The sequence below is a fragment of the Bos taurus genome, chromosome 15, assembly GCF_002263795.3.
Source record: "Bos taurus isolate L1 Dominette 01449 registration number 42190680 breed Hereford chromosome 15, ARS-UCD2.0, whole genome shotgun sequence".
In the NCBI taxonomy this organism is placed as follows: Eukaryota; Metazoa; Chordata; class Mammalia; order Artiodactyla; family Bovidae; genus Bos; species Bos taurus.
In genome coordinates this window covers 56985856-57006126 of record NC_037342.1, presented here as the reverse complement: position 1 = coordinate 57006126, position 20271 = coordinate 56985856, and the positions used below count along the sequence as shown (strand labels likewise).

Sequence of the window (20271 nt, the reverse complement as noted above, 5' to 3'; positions counted from 1 at the left end):
CTTCATATTCTACATGCATGCTATTGCTTTACTCATGTCTGACTCTTTGCAACCCCATGGACTATAAACTGCCACACTCCTCTGTCCATGGGATTATCCTGGCAAGAATACTGGAGGAGGTTGCCATTCCCTTCTCTGGAGGATATTCCAGACACAGGAATTGAATCCACATCTCCTGCATTGCAGGCATATTCTTTACCATCTGAGTTGTTTATATATGATGGGAAATTAAAAGAGGATCTCTCATAGTTGATACAAATTTGCATGACAATAAGTTGTGAAACAAAGAAATTAAAAACTATATTAATAATTTAAAATGTTGGATCAACTATTTTGGAGGAAGGAATGAGTTATCCTTCAATTTTTTTTTACTGTAGAAAGTGTTATTAAAATGCACTAAAAAAAATAATAAAATGCACTAAAATATTCAAATAGCATGTAGCCAAAATGTAGAAAAGTAATTATAGAGTTGTGACAGGTAATTACCGAAAACATACTTTATGTTATTTTTCTGAGTTTTGTGATGTTTTGGTGCATGTGACCTTTCAGAATTTTATAATCATTTTGTCTTCTCATCTACTTTCTAGTTCTATGTATTTTTCTATTTTTTCAAAAGTCTTGGGTATTCTTGAAATCTGAATTTTCCGTTAATGCTTGGCTGAAATGACACATGATAATTATTGTTTCCACCTGAATAGATCAGATATGTATTCTTGTATTTTCACTTTTATTTAGTTCTCTTAATCAATTTCTATTTTAAAACACAGTGACCTACATAGTGTTAGGAATAATAAATTCGTTTAATTGTTAAAAACTTGTCTTTTCAGAAAGGAGAAAATACATGAAAACACATTAAAGGTAAAGAAGAAATAGAACAAAAGGAAGCTACTATTGGGAAAAGTTGAATCCAAATGTGAAATTAATATACAGAATGCAGGCTATGGGGGTAATCTTAATATTATTAGAAGTTAGCAACAAATTTGTCCCTGAGTTTCCTAACAACCAACAAAAAGAGATAAACAGAGACACAGTAATCAGATAATCTACTAAAGGAAAAGAGGATAAAACCCCCAAACCGTCCCAACATTATAAAATGGTCCTATTATACAAATCCAAGAATACAGTACACATATCTCACAGAAGCACACAAATACACATGCATGCACACATGCAGAGTCTGAGTCTAAGTTTGGGTTCCCCCAGAAGAAGACCCTTGGACAAAATTTTAAACGCAAGTAGCTTGCTTGGAGAGGTACAGAAAACACTAACTGGGAAGTGGGAAAGTGAATCAGGAAAGACAGATAATAGAGAGTATATTAACCAGAAAGTCATGACTGTGGGTAATGCGTTTCAGGCACCTGGGGAATCTGAGACACAGGTGCAAAACTCATTATCTCAGAATTGACCTCCCTGAGGTACAAACCAACCACAGCATTTTTTATGACAGCTATTGAGACCATCCACAGTGTTTCTGGAATCTAAGAAAATAAAATCTGTCACTGCTGCTGCTGCTGCTGCTGCTGCTAAGTCACTTCAGTCGTGTCCGACTCTGTGTGACCCCATAGACGGTTGCCCACCAGGCTCCCCCATCCCTGGGATTCTCCAGGCAAGAACACTGGAGTGAGTTGCCATTTCCTTCTCCAATGCATGAAAGTGAAAAGTGAAAGGGAAGTCGCTCAGTCATGTCTGACTCTTAGCGACCCCATGGACTGCAGCCTACCAGGCTCCTCCGTCCATGGGATTTTCCAGGAAAGAATACTGGAGTGGGGTGCCATTGCCTTCTGTCACTGCTTCCACTTTTTCCCTTCTGTTTTTCAGAAGGATTAGCAGTGTCTTAATGTTGGTCATCCTCGAGTCAGTCACCAAGGCCTGAAGAATGTGGTACTCTCATTAGTCAGATCTAAACCACATGCTTACTAATGGAAGAATTAAATGGTGTCAGCATCACTAGATGCCCATGAGAATTCATGGAAGTACAGAAAGAGAATCTGGGAGTCATTATTACTAAAATGACTTCCAGTGGAAGCTGGGAATGGATTCTGGACTACGGTAATGACAGATTTCACCAGCAATGGCTTAGAGGGAAAATCATAGGTAGATGTTCACAGTATATCTACTAGTTTATACTTGGAAACTCAATGAGGCTTATTTACATACTAAAGTGAAAAAAGTGAAAGAGTTAGTCACTCAGTGAAGTCCAACTCTTTGCGACTCCATGGACTGTAGCCTGCCAGGCTTCTTTGTCCATGGAATTCTCCAAGCAAGAATACTGGAGTGGGTTGCCATTCCCTTCTCCAGGGTATCTTCCTGACCCAGGGATGAAACCCAGGTCTCCTGCACTGCAGGCAGATTCTTTACCATCTGAGCCAATAGGGAATCAATCTTTTATTCATAGAAATGCATTGCCTGAATATGTTTTGATCACAGGCACACTACCAGGCTTTAAAAAAATTTTTTAAACCTCAGTCTACTATATTAAGTGATGATCTAGTAGAATTTTCAAGGCAGGATTGGGAAAAGGAAAAATCAGAAGAGTTTTACAGAGAAGATAATATTTAAGTCAAGAAGAAGGAATTCTGTGTTTGGACAAGCCTCTGAAGAAGGATGAGGAAGAAAGGAAGAAAGACCTTTCGAGTAGAAGGACAGCATGTGGAAAAGCATAGAAATATGAATGGACATAGCTTGTCTGTGTGCTATGTCACTTCAATCATTTCCGACTCTTTGCGACCCTATAGACTATGGCCTGCCAGGCTCCTCTGTCCATAGGATTTTTCAGTCAAGAATACTGGAGTGGGTTGCCAGTTCCTCCTCCAGGGGATCTTCCTGACCCAGTGATTGAAATCAAGTCTCTTACGTCTCCTGCACTGGCAGGCAAGTTCTTTACCTCTAGCCCCACCTGACCTTGTCTAGATACATGTAATTTGACTTGGCTAGAATCTTACGATGCAAAATGAATGAGTAGCAAAAGATTTTTAAAAGTTGTTTCAGCCGAAATTATGAAAGCCTTATTTATGTTGTTCTAAGGATTCAGCAATACGAGAACCATGAACTTCCAGAGGTTCAAGCTGGTTTTAGAAAAGGCAGAGAAACCAGAGATCAAATTGCCAACATCCACTGGATCATTGAAAAAGCAAGAGAGTTCCAGAAAAACATCTATTTCTGCTTTATTGACTATGCCAAAGCCTTTGACTGTGTGGATCAGAATAAACTGTGGAAAATTCTGAAAAAGATGGGAATACCAGACCACCTGACCTGCCTCATGAGAAACCTGTATGCAGGTCAGAAAGCAACAGTTAGAACTGGACATGGAACAACAGACTGGTTCCAAATAGGGAAAGGAGTATGTCAAGGCTGTACATTGTCACCCTGCTAATTTAACTTATATGCAGAGTACATCATGAGAAATGCTGGCCTGAAGGAAGGACAAGCTGGAATCAAGATTGCCAGGAGAAATATCAATAACCTCAGCTATGCAGATGACACCACCCTTATGGCAGAAAGTGAAGAGGAACTAAAAAGCCTCTTGATGAAAGTGAAAGAGGAGAGTGAAAAGTTGGCTTAAAGCTCAACATTCAGAAAACGAAGATCATGGCATCTGGTCCCATCACTTCATGAGAAATAGATGGAGAAACAGTGGAAACAGTGTCAGACTTCATTTTTCTGGGCTCCAAAATCACTGCAGATGGTGACTGCAGCCATGAAATTAAAAGACACCTACTCCTTGGAAGGAAAGTTATGACCAACCTAGATAGCATATTCAAAAGCAGAGACATTACTTTGCCAACAAAGGTTCGTCTAGTCAAGGCTATGGTTTTTCCTGTGGTCATGTATGGATATGAGAGTTGGACTGTGAAGAAGGCTGAGAGCTGAAGAATTAATGCTTTTGAACTGTGGTGTTGGAGAAGACTCTTGAGAGTCCCTTGGACTGCAAGGAGATCCAGCCAGTCCATCCTAAAGGAGATCAGCCCTGGGATTTCTTTGGAAGGAATGATGCTAAAGCTGAACCTCCAGTACTTTGGCCACCTCATGCAAAGAGTTGACTCATTGGAAAAGACTCTGATGCTGGGAGGGATTGGGGGCAGGAGGAGAAGGGGATGACAGAGGATGAGATGGCTGGATGGCATCACTGACTCAATGGACGTGAGTCTGGGTGAACTCCGGGAGTTGGTGATGGACAGGGAGGCCTGGCGTGCTGCGATTGATGGGGTAGCAAAGAGTCAGACACAACTGAGCGACTGAAATGAACTGAACTGAACTCCTTGGAAAGAAAGTTATGACCAACCTAGACAGCATATTAAAAAGCAGAGACATTACTTTGCCAACAAAGGTCCGTCTAGTCAAGGCTATGGTTTTTCCAGTAGTCATGTATGGATGTGAGAGTTGGACTATAAAGAAAGCTGAGTGCCAAAGAATTGATGCTTTTGAACTGTGGTGTTGGAGAAGACTCTTGAGAGTCCCTTGGACTACAAAGAGATCCAACCAATCCATTCTAAATGAGATCAGTCCTGGGTGTTCATTGGAAGGACTGATGTTGAAGCTGAAACTCCAATACTTTGGCCACCTGATGCGAAGAGCTGACTCATTTGAAAAGACCCTGATGCTGGGAAAGATTGAGGGCAGGAGGAGAAGGGGACGACAGAGGAAGAGATGGTTGGATGGTATCACCGACTCGATGGACATGGGTTTGGGTGGACTCCGGGAGTTGGTGATGGACAGGGAGGCCTGGCATGCTGCAATTCATGGGGTTGCAAAGAGTCGGACACGACTGAGAGACTGAACTGAACTGAACTTGCATGCAAGGAGATCCAACCAGGCCATCCTAGAGGAGATCAGTCCTGAATATTCATTGAAAGGACTGATGCTGAAGCTCAAACTCCAATACTTTGGCCACCTGACGTGAAGAACTGACTCTTTGGAAAAGACCCTGATGCTGAGAAAGATTGAAGGGGGGAGGAGAAGGGGATGACAGAGGATGAGATTGTTGAATGGCATCACCGACTCAATGGACGTGAGTTTGATTAAATTGCAGGAGTTGGTGATGGACAGGGAGGCCTGATATGCTGCAGTCCATTGGGTTGCAAAGAGTTGGACACGACTGAGCAACTAAACTGAGCTGAACATTTCTCATGAGTGAAGGCAGAACCAAAGCTCTTCAGGCGCGATTTGAGCAGCTGCCACTAGAGGGCAAGCTTACATCGTGATATCATCAGTTAGCAGCAGCTGCTGCTGCTGCTGCTGCTGCTGCTGCTGCTGCTGCTGCTGCTAATTGCTTCAGTCGTGTCCGACCGTGTCCGACCCTGTCCGACCCCATAGATGGCAGCCCACCAGGCTCCCCCGTCCCTGGGATTCTCCAGGCAAGAACACTGGAGTGGGTTGCCATTTCCTTCTCCAATGCATGAAAGTGAAAAGTGAAAATGAAGTTGCTCAGTCGTGTCTGACTTTTAGCGACCCCATGGACCGCAGCCTACCAGGCTCCTCCGTCCATGGGATTTTCCAGGCAAGAGTACTGGAGTGGGGTGCCATGCTAGCTAGGTTAATTCAGAGCATGAAAGAACAGCAAAGGTGATCTCAGTAGAGGTTACGAAGAGTCAATTAGTGTAAAAGGAGAGGTCAGTCCAAGTGACAGGGACAAAGTATCACGTGAGTCACTGTGAAGCAAAGCTGACCCATTATACCCATCAAAGCCCAAAGGTAATGATACCAGAGAAGTGAACAGTATCATTTTGATGCAGAGATGACCTGTAAAGGGAGGAAGGAGGTTGCTGTCAGATTAACCAATTCTACCTTATCAGGAGTGAGGTGGAGGCATTTTTCAAACACATTAAAACAGGCTAATGAAAATGTGTTGTAACCAGGTGTAATTCCATAGAAACAGATTAGAGTGAGAAGTGCTTTTTTAAACCTAAAAACAATGGCTAAATAGAATCCCTGAGGGGATATCCTTCCTATAGGAATTTATTCTTTGAGAAACTGACCCCTATTTGAATATAAGCACAAGGATCCTAGACTAGCCTGTATGTAGATAATCTTATCTCAGATTAAAGTCTTGGTGTCGTTTTGAAAGAGTTAAAGGTTATAAAACCAAATTCACCTGTAAAAATGAAGTCAGAATTCTTTGAAGGGGGACTACCTGCCTCAAAGGAAATCAGTCCTGAATATTCATTGGAAGGACTGATGCTTAAGCTAAAACTCCAATACTGTGGCCACTTGATGCAAAGAACTGACTCCTTGGAAAAGACCCTGATGCTGGGAAAGATTGAAGGCAGGAGGAGAAGGGGATGACAAAGGATGAGATGGTTGCATGGTATCACTGACTCTATGGACATGAGTTTGAGCAAACTCCGGGAGTTGGTGATGGACAGGGAAGCCTAGCGTGCTGCAGTCCATGGGGTCTCAGAGAGTTGGACACGCCTGAGCGACTAACCTGACCTGCCTCAGGATACCTTCCTCAGACAAGAGGATAGTTGCTAAAACTTCGATGACTAGATTCCATCCTCCCTTTTGATGACAGACACTCCCTATCAGAATTGCTGAGGTGGGGTCTAGGCATCTGCATTGCTGGCAAGAGCCTTGGGTAAGTCTTTTTTTTTGCAATATTTGGAGGCACAAGTGTAGCACAACTCAAGTTACCTCCATGTTAGCTCTATTGGGTGCTTTTGATGGATCAAGCTCTTAAGCACAGCTAAGTGTCATCTGTTTGCCTACATACAAATACACATTTTTATAAAGCAGGCAAAACCTCCCCTGTGTGAGACACCGGTATTTAATCTCATACTGTGCTAAGCACTGGATGTACATTATTGTATTTTAATGTTTCCCGAGCCAGTGAAAATATATATTGTCATTCCCTTTTATAAATCAGAGAGAACACAGCTTCAGATAAAATTAACTGATTCATCCAAGGTCCTGCATCTAGAAAGCAACCAAACCAGAAGTAAAAGCAAGATCTGTTTAAATCTAAAGTTCTTCAGCTAAGAAGCAGAAGAAGAGGTAAATACTTCAAAGTTTATTAGACATTAATTTCCTGTTTGTTTCCTAATCCTAAATTTTTGAACTGGATATGGAAAGCTCCCCCCATTTAAAATTAAAATCTGTTGTTCTGCAATTCATCTAATCTCCTGAGACGTCCAGAGTTATACAGGGGAAAAGTTAATCTCTGTCCTACAATATAACTTTGGAGAAAAACATTAGTTCCTGACTCTGTTTCAAAAGAAGAGGTAAAAAAGACTTCTAATGTTATCTCCTTGAAGGAAATCCATTTAAAACCCATCATAATGGATTTCTTGGTTTAGAGATGTGTTTGTAGCATTTTATAAAGTATGAGTATTAACATTTAAAGTCAAAAGAAGGTTGGGCATTTCATCTCTACCAAAAATAAAGTGAATAAAAATCCTAGAAAAATTACTGCAGATTTTTAGATGTCTCTAAATAAGCATATTTCACTTGTCAGAGTGTAGTCATGAAATACTATAGCATAAAAATGAAACGTGGCTTATTTTCTTTTCCTTTTAGTATATTTGGCCATTCCCATTAAATAAAACTTTTTTTTTGTAAACTCTACTTCATTTCAGTAGCATGCATTTAAATGTCAAGCAAGAGATAAAATCCAGATTTTCATATATATTTTTATTATTTCTTTCATATATATATGCATACATATACACACACACATATATAATTGGTTACCTTTACAAATTGTGAAGAAAACAACAAATATAAAAAATTAACCTGATATTGTATTGAGTGCTTTGGTAAAGCTACACCCAGGGTACCGTAGTAGTATAGGAGGGCTCCCGGATCAGTCTGATCAAGTGCAGAATGCTTACCAAGGGGATGATACTTGGACTGAACCGACTGAAGGCTCCCGAAGCTGTAAATTCAGGAGTCATCCAGAGCACTCCCTCTGGGCCCAGGCACACTCAATCTTTGCCCCTCTTGTTTCTGCTGTGGTCCTTTGAACTTCAATCCGTTTCTGGATGCCAGAGACCCATTCTTGTGTGTGCCCTGCCTCCACTCTCCTGGACATCTTTTCCAGCTGCTGTGTCTCGAATTGGCCAGTTCTTTCCATCTCGCCTTTTTGTTTCTCACACGGTTACAGACTCTCTGCACGTGTGTTCTTATTGTCTTGATTTCACAGATCTGGGGTTTTGCCTGCTGCTCCTAGACATATGCATGCTCAAGAGGTCCCTGGCTCATTATTTCCAGCCTGTCTGACTTCTCTCTACCCTTGCCCCTCAAATGGTCTCCATATGGCCCATGGCATTTGCTGCCAGAGAACATGGGTTCAGTGTACTAATAATGACTGTGGGCTTCACCATGTAATCATTTTGAGACTTCTATAAAAGGTCAGATTGGTTTAGAAAACTTTGGAGAAGGTAAAAATTAGGTAGGAGATAATGTCCATTTTTCTTTCTTGACATCATTTCATGGGGGGTGGTCTCAAGACTTTCCAAACATATGGAAAAACCATATATGCACAGCAGTATAACTTCCCATTTACCACAATTATTTGTATTATGAATGATGCTGCTTAGTGTGGGAAGAATATTAACAACCCATTTAACATTATGTAAAAGGCCTTTCTCTAGAGGGTGAAAAGGAAAGAAGGTTCTCTGGCTCATGCAATTTTCCTGAGAATTGATTAAGTACATTAAAAAAAAATAATAATAACCCTTAAAAAATCAAAAACTAAAAAAAAACTTCTGAAATCCATGATGATATTTACAGGAGTAAAGATAAATTACAGCATTTTAAGTTAGCTTATTTTTATTTTTAATTATATATTATGTGTGCATTATATATACATATTTGATATTTTCTTTCCTTAGCTTTACTATTTTAGACATATAAAAAGCTATAATAATGTATACTATTTGATGAGCTTGGAGATAAGCATCCATTTGTGAAATCGTCACCATAATTTGTGCTACTATTTTTATAAAGAATAAGTTAATTTATATTTGTATGAGGTAAGAATTATTTTCCCTCCTCCTTCTGCCCCCTCACTTCTAACCATCACTCATGGTTGTCTGTCTGTTGTTTCATATCTATCCATATAGGTAGATCAGTAGGTGAAGAAGGGCAATTAGGAGAGTAGATAGATAAAATGTCTTTTTTTTAAATGAGAAATAACACATCACTGGAGTGCCTCTATATACTATATCTGAATTTACACATTTTCAAACAGCAAAACGGTTCCCTGACTTAAACTGAAAGGATGTATGACAAAGTCACAAGCAGATGGATTTACATTGAGGATATAGAATGTTAATAATATAAACTATATCAAGATGATGGATTTACTCTCTCAGTGTCACCTCAAAGTTATGCTGTTGACAATAACAAATGACTCAAAAACCCTAGTGATTTCCAACAGCAAGGTTTAATCTCATTATGCAACCAAGAGGAGTGAATAGCTATGTGGTTGCATGACTCCATCACGCCCCAGTGTGAGACCACAATGATGGGACATATTACCTGGGGCACCGCATGTATCATAGCTCAGGGAAGGAAAACCATGGAAAACAAATATTTGTGTAAAAACGTGACAGTCATCTCTTCTGCTGACATTTCATTGCCCTATATAAATCCTTCAGTCAAGCCTGATATCAGAGGGTCTAGGGTGTGGAAGGAGGGTGAGCAAATATTTTTAACAATATGTAAATTACAATAGGTATTTTAAATAGTAACTGCCATATCTAACCTTGCATTATTTTATATTATTTCATCATATGAATGCATCACAGTTTATTTGTGGACATTTATGTTCTAATTTTTCAAAATACAAACAATGCTTGACTGAACATATTTAAATATAAACCCACGTACACACACTTCTTTTGGACTATGCTTAATAAATACAAATTAAAACTCTAGAATTATCTTTTATGCCTGTATTTTTCCTCAATTTTTCCTTCTTTTACAAAATAATACAAATCATTCTTGCCTGATTAAACAGCTTATCCATTCACCAAAATACTGATAGAAGCTGGCTTAAAATATCTATTACTGTGACAACAAACTGAAATTTGTAAAAAAAAAAAAAAAAAAGAAAGAAAGAAATTACTTTTTTATCACTTATTAAAAAAGAAAAGGTAGTTCAAATTTGCTGTTCTCTGAGACTATTTTAATCAGATTTTTTCACCTTGCAGATCCAAGTTACATAAAGAATTACTTCTTTGTAAGTTTTCTGGCTACTTGGATATCATTAACTGAGTTTGGGTCAACTTTGGGGTAGCTTCCTTTCAGTTCAGTTCAGTTCAGTTCAGTCGGTCAGTCGTGTCCGACTCTTTGCGACCCCATGAATCGCAGCACACCAAGCCTCCCTGTCCATCACCAACTCCCGGAGTTCACTCAAACTCACGTCCATCGAGGCAGTGATGCCATCCAGCCATCTCATTCTCCCCTTCTCCTCCTGCCCCCAATCCCTCCCAGCATCAGAGTCTTTTCCAATGAGTCAACTCTTCGCGTTGTATATTTCAAATTCTAACACACATCTGACATTCAGCCATCTGAAGAAATAACACCATTCTTTTCCTATGTCACTGAACAAACATAATCAAATAGCGAGTAATACTTTTTGAAATTAATGGACAGTTATACCTCACTTTAAATATCATTTAAACACATAGCCTTGCTTGTAATTTGATAGATATTATGGTATTTTCTAATGTATAAATTTATTAATTATAATATTTCTAAAAAATTGAAAGATGACTACATCCATAATTTTGTAAGTTTATTCATCCAACAAACACTCTGAAAATTGAGGACCTACTCTGTGAAAGACACCATGATCAGGTGCTGGAGTCATGAAGAAACAACATGATCTTGCTACCACACTCTCCCAGTTAGTACACAGCAACACTGTGACCAAAACCAGGTCCATCACTAGACAAAGCCTACAATTTTAACTAGCATGTATTATGGCCTAGAGAAATATGTGCAGACTGCACTATCAATGACTGTTTTACTAAATGGAAAACAGTCTTGCTTATTCTGCTTGGTTAACAAACTAAACACATAAAATGAATGAAAATGAGATTCCTTTCACTAACCACTAACATGAATAGGGGAGGACAAAGAAACAAGAAAGTTTTTGTTTTTTCCTTTATTCTTAATATATTCAACAAATGCTTATAGAAACTCCTTATGCAGCAGGCATTGTACCATGTGCTATAAATTCAGTTGTGACCCAAAAAATCCAGGAAAATACAATTAAACAACAGAAAAAGAGACATTAAAAGGAGAAAACTGTAGGGAAGACCCAGGCAATGAACAAATAAAATGGAAACAACAAAAGAAAAATAATTCAGGAGAAATTATTCAATTAAATATAAAACCATTTCAACTTCCTCAAGTGGTATTCTTGATAGAAACTAGAAAAAATATATACAACAAAACTACTGGGAGAAAAAAAAAAACTTCTGGGGAAAGGAAAATTTTTGAGGAGGGGAAGAGAGAACAAAAACCTAAAATATGTATTTTGAAAGGACAATAATACAAACTTACAAGAAATGAAAATCATGAGATATATACATACCAATTAAATAGCTCCATTTTAAGGCTGATGAAAGACTCCTGTGAGTGACTAAAAAGAAAAAAAAAAAAAAATGATAGTGTTGGGAGGCAGAGATATTGAATAATATCCTCTGAGCTGAGAAGGAACTTTAAGACTTGAAAAATGGAATGCACTTACAAAGTTTATTGTGGGTAACTTATGGGGTATCAGTCAACAATGATTCAGAGGCATTCACAGCTGTACTCTGCAGAGCCAAAAGGGGTATCAGTTCAGATCAGTTCAGTCGCTCAGTCGTATCCGACTCTGCAACCCCATGAACCACAGCACGCCAGGCCTCCCTGTCCATCACCAACTCCCGGAGTCCACCCAAACTCATGTCCATTGAGTCAGTGATGCCATCCAACATCTCATCCCCTGTCATCCCCTTCTCCTCCTGCCATCAATCTTTCCCAGCATCAGGGTCTTTTCCAATTTTCCAGTAGCATATTGGGCACCTACCGACCTGGGGAGTTCATCTCTCAGTGTCCTATCTTTTTGCCTTTTCATACTGTTCATGGGGTTCTCAAGGCAAGAATACTGAAATGGTTTGCCATTCCCTTCTCCAGTAAGGGGATTTAAATGAGCAAAAGATAAAAATAGAATCCGACCACTGGGGAAAGTAAATCCACACTTCTGGGAACCTGGGGTTTTTCTCCTCCCAGGGGTCTCATGACTATTAACCATTTGCATCAGCAAAAGGCACTCTTCCAATTTTCATATCAGACGAAGGCAAGAGGAAGAGTTGACAAGAACTTATCTGGCTTGGGCACAGTCCTGGGAGTAGGCTAAAATTCAATCACATAGAAAGGGGAGAGGATAGGACTGCTGGCCTGAGATAGAGCTGACAAGATGGAATCAGTGTGGTTCAGCCAAATAGATAACAAGACTTACAAACTTTGAAACAAACTGACCTTGGGCCTTTTCATAAAATATGAGTATAAAAGTACAGAGAAATTTTGTCACTAAAATTTTTATACTTAGATAGTATGTCATCATGGAGAAGGGACCGGCAACCCACTCCAGTACTCTTGCCTAGAGAATCCCGTGGACAGAGGAGCCTGGCGGGCTGCTGTCCATAGGGTTGCACAGAGTCAGACACGACTGAAGTGACTTAGCATGCATGCATGCATTGGACAAGGAAATGGCAACCCACTTTAGTATTCTTGCCTGGAGAATCCCAGGGACAGAGGAGCCTGGTGGGCTGCCATCTATGGGGTTGCACAGAGTCAGATACGGCTGTAGCACTTAGCAGCAGCAGCAGCAGCAGTATGTCATCAAGAATCAAAGAAAGATAAATATACTCAAGACATATATTTTACTAAAGGCTATTATGGGGAATGGAGAAGGCAATAGCAAACCACTTCAGTATTCTTGCCTTGAGAATGCCATAAACAGTATGAAAAGGCAAAAAGATAGGACACTGAAAGATGAACTTCCCAGGTCCATATGTGCCCAATATGCTACTGGAGAAGAATGGAGAAATAACACTAGAAAGAATGAAGAGACATCTGGAGCCAAAGCAAAATCAACATCCAGATGTGGATGTGACTGGTGACAGACAAAAGTAAAATCTGATGCTGTAAAGAGCAATATCTCATAGGAACCTGGAATGTTAGGTCCATGAATCAAGGTAAACTGGAAGTGGTCAAACATGAGATGGAAAGAGTGAATGCTGACATTTTAGGAATCAGTGAACTAAGATGGACTGGAATGGGACTGAAGATCATCAAAAAAGCAAGGGAGTTCTAGAAAAACATCTATTTCTGCTTTATTGACTATGCCAAAGCCTTTGACTGTGTGGATCACAACAAACTGAAAAATTCTTCAAGAGATGGGAATATCAGACCACCTGACATGCCTCCTGAGAAATCTGTATGCAGATCAGGAAGCAACAGTTAGAACTGGACATGGAACGACAGTCTGGTTCCAAATCAGGAAAGGAGTATGTCAAGGCTGTATATTATCACCCTGCTTATTTAACTTATATGCAGAGTACATCATGCAAAATGCTGGGCTGGATGAATCACAAACTGGAATCAAGATTGCCGGGAGAAATATCAATAACCTCAGACAATGCAGATGACACCACTCTTGTGGCAAAAAACGAAGAAGAATTAAAGAGCCTCTTGATGAAAGTGAAAGTGAAAGAGGAGAGTGAAAAAGTTAGCTTAAAACTCAACATTCAGAAAACTAAGATCATGGCATCCAGTCCCATCACTTCATGGCAAATAGATGGGGAAACAATGGAAACAGTGACAGACTATTCTCTTGAGCTCCAAAATCACTGCAGATAGTGACTGCAGTCATGAAATTAAAAGAACTTGCTCCTTGAAAGAAAAGCTATGACCAACCTAGAGAGCATATTAAAAAGCAGAGACATTACTTTGCCAACAAAGGTCCATCTAGTCGAAGCTATGGTTTTTCCAGTAGTCCTGTATGGATGTGAGAATTAGACTATAAAGAAAGCTGAGCACCAAAGAATTGATGCTTTTGGACTGTGCTGTTGGAGAAGACTCTTCTGAGTCCCTTGAACTGCAAGGATATCTAACCAGGCCATCCTAAAGGAAATCATTCCTTAATATTCATTGGAAGGACTGATGCTAAAACTGAAACTCCAATACTTTGGCCACCTGATGCAAAGAATTGACTCATTGGAAAATACCCTGATGCTGGGAAAGGTTGAAGGCAGGAGAAGAAGAAGACAACAGAGGATGAGATGGCTGGCTGACATCACCGACTTGATGGACCTGAGTTTGAGTAAGCTCCAGGAGTTGGTGATGGACAGGGAAGCCCAGTGTGCTGCATTCCATGGGGTCGCAAAGAGTCAGACATGACTGAATGACTGAAGTGAACTGAACTGACTATGGGAGAAGCCTGACTGATACTTTTCTAGGACAATATCAGTTTCATCTTAGGTATATTTTCTGTAAACATTTTATCAAATATAAATTCTTCTTCATGTAAAGCAGATCCTTACTTAAAATTCAGGTGCCTACTTTCAGATATACTGGTCTGTGGAGCTCACTGTAAGCCTTTTATATTGTGGGTTATCTATTTTTAGAATTTGTTCAGAAGAATCAGAGCCAAACTGGGAAAACACATTAAAGCTTCTCCTGGTGGAACATGAGCCACAGATACTCGGTCAAAATCACATAAATGAGATTCTTTTTGTGATACTATAGCTGGCAAAGCATGGAGTTTTGGACAAAGAAGGAAGTTTGATATTATAAAACTGGATTTGGTTCCCACCAATACATTTAATAATTATCAGCCACCTATGTTTACTAATTAACCTCTTGTGACTATGTTTTATCATCTGTAATATGAAGAATTTTAAAAATAGTACTATCACTATTATGAAGCTCATCATTATAAATTAGTAGATCCCACATAATGTATGACTTTTCTTTCCATAATGAATAATTTACACCCTTCTCACCTTAGTCCAGCAGCGTATCAAAAACAAGAAACCAAACCCACAGAAAACCATATGCCATTATAAAGTTTATCATCCTTTGCTTCTCCTATACCACATTTTAATTAGCCTTGCTGCTGCTGCTGCTCAGTCGCTTCAGTCGTGTCCAACTCTGTGCGACCCCATACACAGCAGCCCACCAGGCTTCACCATCCTTGGGATTCTCCAGGCAAGAACACTGGAGTGGGTTGCCATTTCCTTCACCAGTGCATGAAAGTGAAAAGTGAAAGTGAAGTCGCTCAGTCGTGTCCCACTCTTAGCGACCCCATGGACTGCAGCCTACCAGGCTCCTCCGTCCATGGGATTTTCCAGACAAGAGTACTGGAGTGGGTCGCCATTAGCCTTAGTTTAATGGAAATAACATGGAATTTGTCAGCAGAAATGCCTGAGGTAACACTGAAATTTTATAATACAACAGTATGAAGCAGAGTCAATTACTTAATATTTCTAATGGTTAGTATCTTCACCCATAAAATGTACTTAATAATCCCTACTTTTCAGTTTTATGAGGCTTAAATGAGGTAAAATTATGAATATTCAGAACAGAGTAAATGCTTAGTATTTAATATTCTCATTTGACCTTTCTTGTATTTTCAGTTTTCAAAGAATATAAATATTTTCCAGAAATTTTCAGAATTATAAATTACTAGATAAGTAATATTTACCTTAAATAATTTTAGAAGGAAAACAACATAAAATTGTATAGCAAAGTCTCTAAATAGTATTTTAAAGTAGTCTTTTAAAGCAATCTCCTCTTCATTTAGATGATATTTTGAAGGGGAGGCTCGCGGGTTGCAAAGGGGAGTCGATGGGGTCTCAAGAGTCAGACACTATTTAGCAACTAAACAAAAACAACAAGAAGCTAATATTACATAAATATATCAAGGCTGACATCTTTGGCTCAGTACTCCAGTGGACACAATTTTGTAGGTGAAAGGGGGCTTTGGCATCCTCATATGCATCCTCTCTGCTTAAGAAGAACCTACTACAAAGAGGTCTCTGGGGGAGAAAATACGTGGTGATCATCTGAGTTACACACTTAGCACCATCCCTGGGGGGCTGGGCACCTTACTTCATGCAGTGTTCACAACAATTACATAAGTAGGTAATATTACTTCCAGGTTGCAGATTTTGAAACTGCCAGAGACTGGACATTGACGCTATCAATCCCATTAGAACAGAAACTAAAAAACAACCAACTCTCTATATTTTAGGTGGTGCTTATGGCAGTATCTGGCACACAGTAAATATTCTGTAAATGATCATTTTATCATATTCCTTTCAAGACCATACATTTACCATACAATGTAGGACTGTTCTCTGCTCCACAATGATTTGTCTTTGGGCTATTCGTACTGTGTTTAATTTTGTTTAATTTTGCTCTCAGTTTTTTTAGAGTTGTAAAATAGTTTCTTAACTAAATTTTCATTTTAGTATATTATCCAAGGTTTTATATGCCAAGAAATTAAAAGGAAAGGACTGCTGCTGCTGCTACTAAGTCACTTCAGTCATGTCCGACTCTGTGTGACATGTCCGACTCTGTGTGACCCCAGAGCAGCCCACCAGGCTCCCCCGTCCCTGGGATTCTCCAGGCAAGAACACTGGAGTGGGTTGCCATTTCCTTCTCCAATGCATGAGAGTGAAAAGTGAAAGTGAAGTTGCTCAGTCGTAGCGACCCCATGGACTGCAGCCCACCAGGCTCCTCTGTCCATGGGATTTTCCAGGCAAGAGTACTGGAGTGGGTTGCCATTGCCTTCTCCAAAAGGAAAGGACAAAGTGAGACAAAAGGAGTTATATAATTCTGTAGAGAGAGAGTAACCATAAGTTTTTTGTTTTTTGTATGTCTGATCATTTTCGCCAGTAGACCAAGCAGATGGAAACATGAGTAAGATGTGCAATAAGATTAATTGGAGACCCATAAAAAAGGGCAATAAAAGTGGAAAATTTAGCTGGCAATACCTGCGCAATAAATATAACTAATCTGCTACTGAATTTAAAAAGAGATTCCTGATCTTCACATTATTTGCTTATTTTTTAAACTTTTTTTTTTAAACTGATACTCACTTTTAAAAGAAGAGGGAAACATTATGGAAATGATTATGATTTTATTCTCTCTTAGCTGAAGATGTTTTTCAAGACATTTAAATTACCTGCTAAACCAAGGATGAAATAAACTGATAAAGCTGAAAAATAATATTTTGAGTTGTATTTCCTCAGTGTTCATGCAAAAATACAAAGATCTCTGAATATAAATTCTCTATGGAATGGAACAGTTGCCACATAATATAAATTATTAGTGACAAATTTCTGGCACAATATTTTATGTAACATCAAGCACTTGGGATTCAAGGCGGTGACCTCAGCTATTCTGATACATGGTCCTCAAAAGGAAAGCTTCTGGTGGCACTGAAGAGTGTTGGGAAATTCCAGGTAAATTTAGTTTGCACCACTGCAGATTTTTACATGTTTGTGGGAAGGTGGTTCTTATGCATGTTCAACTTGCACTTTATGCATGGAAACGTTTTGAAAATACTAAATACTGAAAACACTAAATACTGAAAACACTGAATACTCTGTACTTAGAAATATTTACATTTGTTGTTTGAATCATAATTAACTGCTTGGATTTAAGGTCCATAAGAACAGGAATTATATGAACTGTCTGCCATATATCAAGTGCCCCATAGTAGTGTTAAAATCAATCAATGAATAATTCTAATTAATAAACCTTTAAAATCTGAATCATAGGGAAAGGGGAAATGATGTGTGAGAGCAGAGAAAGATTTCAGAGTAATTGGGGGATAGGTTTGAGGAGGTTGGAAGTATTTCTAACACTGAGCAACTTTGCAGAGATAGACTAAAATTTCCCCTAGGTGACTCATGGAGGGATTTGATGAATCCCAGTGTAAACATCTACTTATAAAATTCTATTGAATCCTGAATTTCATCCCAGAGATAAGAGACAGAGAATGTCTTTAAAATGCTTTCCTTATTCCCCAGAAGTGTTCCAGTCAAAATGGGCTGACACTGACAGGCTTTCTCCCTCCACTGTAGAGCTTATGAGGCAGGCTACTCGGCTGGAATTTCAGGTTTACTTGACATATATTCCATTTATCATTGCCATCCTTTGAATTGTAACCACTTTACCTCCAGGTTTTCATATGTATAATTTGCCATGCATCTTACTCAGGATAAAGGTTGTCATATGTGAATTTCTGCTTCCCACCTGAGCTTTGAGAAATGGTCCTACGTTTCACAATATTTGACTCACTACAAAATGAAACGAGTCGCCAGTCCAGGTTCGATGCACGATACTGGATGCTTGGGGCTGGTGCACTGGGACGACCCAGAGGGATGGTACGGGGAGGGAGGAGGGAGGAGGGTTCAGGATGGGGAACACGTGTATACCTGTGGCAGATTCATGTTGATATATGGCAAAACCAATACAATATTGTAAAGTTAAAAAATAAAATAAAAAATAAAAAAAACATTCAAGTCCTGGACTGCTAATATTTGCCCTAGACAGGCTAACTAAGAATGGAAAGAAATCTCTGCTCAAAGAATGTAATATTCCTCATAAAAACCTACTTAACTAGAGAAGAAAGAATGAAGGATGCCTTTCCGTGATTATAGGTAGTGGTGGTGGTAGTGGTGGGGGTTCGTCCAAGATGCATTGCTTCTGAGATGCTTTCATTAAATTGTTCTAGTAGAGCAGAGACTGATTGTTTTTCTTTTTGTTGTATCTTCTCTGTCTGCCACAGAGAGAATGCTGAACAATATGTATCGGATCAAGAAATTAAGTTTATGTAAAACCAAGCCAGGCATTGATGACGTGGGAATAAAACAGCTAGTCCTAATCCTCAAGGAGCTCTCAGCTTAATGGAGGGAATAAATGTATATGATTACTGTACAAGATGATAAGCCTACCAATGCTGATAAGCATTCAGGTGCAGAAGTAGCATAGAGGAAAACTGCTGAATTCAGGTCAGTAAAAGTGGGAAAGAGTAAAGGCTTCCTATAGGAGATGGTGCTAAAATTAATTCTTCAAGCATCCCTAGGAATTAGCCATATAACTAATGGGGAAATAATTATTGATGACAAAAAATATGTACAAATGCAGGAAAGAAGGTCACATTGGTACATGTCTAGGTGTAGCATAGTGAGAAGCAATTCTTTTTTTTTAATCTTCTTGTTCTTGATGGTATATCTTTCCCCTTTATTTCATCCATAGTACTAACAGCACCAAGTCCAATAAATATTGTCTTCAAAAGAGAAATTTAATTACTGTATTGTTATAGACCGAACCATGTCCTCCAAAATTTACATGTTGAAGTATTTATCCCCTAGTAGTTCAGAATGTGACTGTATTTGGAGATAGGTCTTTAAAGAGGTAACTGTTAAAAGGGATAATTCGAGTGAGCTATAATCCAATATGACGGTTTCCTTATGAGAAGGAAATTAGGACAGAGACACATAAAGAAGGAAGACCATGTGGAAACAGAGAGAGGACAACTATCAACAATGCAACAAGAGAAATGACTAAAAGAAACCAAGCCTGCCAAACATTAATCTCAGATGTGTAGCCTCCAGAACTGTGGGCAAATACATTCTGTTGTTCTAGCTACTTAGTCTGTGGTACTTTTTCATGGTAGCCCTAGCAGATTCAGTTCAGTTCAGTTCAGTCGCTCAGTCATGTCCAACTCTTTGTGACCCCATGAATCGCAGCATGCCAGTCCATCACTAACTCCCGGAGTTCACTGAGACTCAAGTCCATCGAGTTGGTGATGCCATCCAGCCATCTCATCCTCTGTCGTCCCCTTCTCCTCCTGCCCCCAATCCCTGCCAGCATCAGAGTCTTTTCCAACGAGTCAACTCTTAGCATGAGGTGGCCAAAGTACTGGAGTTTCAGCTTTAGCATCATTCCTTTCAAAGAAATGCCAGGGCTGATCTTCAGAATGGACTAGTTGGATCTCCTTGCAGTCCAAGGGACTCTCAAGAGTCTTCTCCAACACCACAGTTCAAAAGCATCAATTCTTTGGTGCTCAGCTTTCTTCACAGTCCAACTCTCACATCCATACATGACCACTGGAAAAACCATAGCCTTGACTAGATGGACCTTTGTTGGCAAAGTAATGTCTCTGCTTTTGAATATGCTATCTAGGTTGGTCATAACTTTCCTTCCAAGGAGTAAGCGTCTTTTAATTTCATGGCTGCAGTCACCATCTGCAGTGATTTT

At 39.4% G+C, this 20271-nt stretch overlaps 1 protein-coding gene across 3 annotated transcripts in view; it reads right to left on the bottom strand.

The window, feature by feature from the left end:
* Positions 1-20271, bottom strand: part of ANO3 (anoctamin 3) — a 457212-nt gene that overhangs the window by 347863 nt on the left and 89078 nt on the right. Inside the window, exon 1 of one of the 3 annotated variants that reach the window (XM_059874527.1) lies at positions 11543-12541. The exons of the other annotated variants lie outside the window; for them this stretch is intronic. The gene's annotated coding sequence lies outside the window, so the exon portion shown is untranslated. Of the gene's footprint in view, positions 1-11542; positions 12542-20271 lie in introns of those variants that run through there. 3 annotated transcript variants of the gene reach the window in all.